At 51.3% G+C, this 2,113-nt stretch overlaps 1 protein-coding gene across 1 annotated transcript in view; it reads left to right on the plus strand.

Moving 5' to 3' along the window:
* The first annotated feature begins 861 nt into the window (after window positions 1–861).
* LOC109313796 (ectonucleoside triphosphate diphosphohydrolase 8-like) overlaps window positions 862–2,113 on the plus strand; it is a 16,095-nt gene continuing 14,843 nt past the window's right edge. The window contains exon 1 of the mRNA XM_019540514.1: window positions 862–1,167. The gene's annotated coding sequence lies outside the window, so the exon portion shown is untranslated. The remainder of the gene's footprint in view (window positions 1,168–2,113) is intronic.

The raw sequence follows: 2,113 nt of genomic DNA on the forward strand, positions 1-2,113 counted from the left end.
AGTGGGCTTGTGGCAGAGCCCCCCATGCAGTGTGAGGTGGCACAGATTCTCACCCCCCTGCCTGGCAGCACCTGATGTGTGGGGGCTTTTTTTTAAAGGGCTGGGAGCTGGGTGGGTGAAGCAGCCATGGGAGGCAGGGGGAGCAGGCAGGGGATGGGGCCTGGCAGGAGTCTCCGCATGGTCTCCTCCCTCCTCCTCTACTTAACAGCTCCCTGCTGCAGTGGGCGGGGACTGCCTGAATCATCAAAGCTCTCCTAATCTTTTCCAAATTGATTTGGAGAGCTTTGAATCAATTCTGACCTTTTAATTGGTTCCCTGATTGGATTTGGAGATTTGGCCACCGAATCAGGCCAAATCTCCTCTGAATCAAATCAGCATACAAAGCTTCGCACATCCCTAGAAGCTACCATTGCTGCCAGCTCAGACATTGCAACTGCCCCTGTCACCCTTGGGGATGCAGACCCTGCTTACTACCCTTTTGTCTAAGGCCCTCTTTACACCAGACAGAGCTACACTGGCAAATCCTGTCTTGTGCAGGCATAGCTTCTTCCCACAAAAGCACTCCTGCTGGTGCTAGCATGTCAGTGCTAAAGGCTTCTGCTAGTGCAAAGATAAAATCAGTTTTCCCCAGGCAACACTACAGCAGCAAAAGTTTCTAGAGTAGGCCAGCATGCTTAGTCCCATGAAAATCTTCACTGAAACTTTTTTTATCACTGACTTAGTTTTCCTCTTTCTTGCTTTGAGGCTGTTACCATCTTCACTGTGAGACCATGGGGGAGGGGGAAGGCAGGCTAGAAACCAGCAGAAAACTTGGCAGCTCAGAGATTTGGCAAGAGGCGTTGCTTTCGCTTTGCTCTGCTTTGCAGGAAGCAGCAGCAAGAAAAGAGGACGGAGCAAGGGCCAGCCTACCGGCACAGGCTTCCTGCACAGTAAAACAGCCACCTGTGAGAAACCTGCAGGCTCTGGGCTCAAAAGCAGCAGCCGCTGTCCCAATAAGTGGGGCTGGGATGGGGGGACCTGCATGCAGAGTGATGGGAAGGTGAAAGTGAAAGGGGTTTCAGAGTAAAGTGAAGCAGGCCAGGCTGCTGGGAGGAGACGTGCCTGCGCCCGAGAGTCTTCGGCAGGAGGGCGGCTGCCTGCAGCTGCTCCAGAATCTGTGCTGGGAAGGTAAACCTCTGCCCCCTGCTCCTCCTCCGCGCTTCGCTGCCTGCTAGCGGTTCTCCTCGCACGGGGTTTAGTCCTCTTGTACTCCCTGGGCTCCCTGGACAGGAACCAGGCTCAGAGTAGCAGCCTCGGGGAGGTCGGGAAGGGCTCAGATGAGCCTAAGGGAAATGTTTTGCAGTTCAGCAAGAGCTGGACACATCTGGTTTAGATTCCTCTGCAAACTGGACAAAGGAATCCACAGACTGGATCAGACTGAGCCCCCTGTCATCCAGTGTCTGGAATTGGACAGTGGCCAGCAGCAGACGCTTGAGAGGAAGGGGCAACATACCTATACTAGGCAGATGTGGGTCAATCTGTCACCCACGGTAGGTCTCTGGTAGAGGGGGATTGGCACAAAGGTTAATGTATGTTCTAAAATGTTTGCTGTAATGAACTGGGATCCCTCTGGGAATCTCCAATTTGGCTGGAGCCTACAGCCTCCACGGGTCGGGGATAGCCATCCAGTTGGTGGTTGGTTATTCATACTGCAGCACTGTAGAGAAGAGGTTTTCAAATTACTTCAAGTCACAACCCCACTTGAGAGCAGTCAGCTAGCAAAGCAATGAACTCACCAGGGCAGTTTACAGCTCAGGGTGAAAGTTCACTCCTGTGTTGTTTGCCTGAAGTTAATTCTTCCTGCACATTGCTCCTTGCCCTGTCCAAGCAGGCAGGTCTTCCCCTGCTGCACCCTGGAAAAGAACTGATTGATCACAGCAAATAAATGCAGTTATCAACAACAAATGGCAAAAGGACAATCTGCCCTTTTATGTATTGTATGGGCCTAAGAAGATGGCTGCTTTCTTCCTATATCAATATGATAGGAACTGGATTTCTGAAAGGGTTAAATTCCTATCGCTTGTGAGGATGAAGGCTTGTGAACTAGCTTGGGAGAATATATATATATATATAT

The sequence above is a fragment of the Crocodylus porosus genome, unplaced genomic scaffold (genome assembly GCF_001723895.1).
Source record: "Crocodylus porosus isolate Cpor-Errol unplaced genomic scaffold, CroPor_comp1, whole genome shotgun sequence".
NCBI classification, from domain to species: Eukaryota; Metazoa; Chordata; order Crocodylia; family Crocodylidae; genus Crocodylus; species Crocodylus porosus.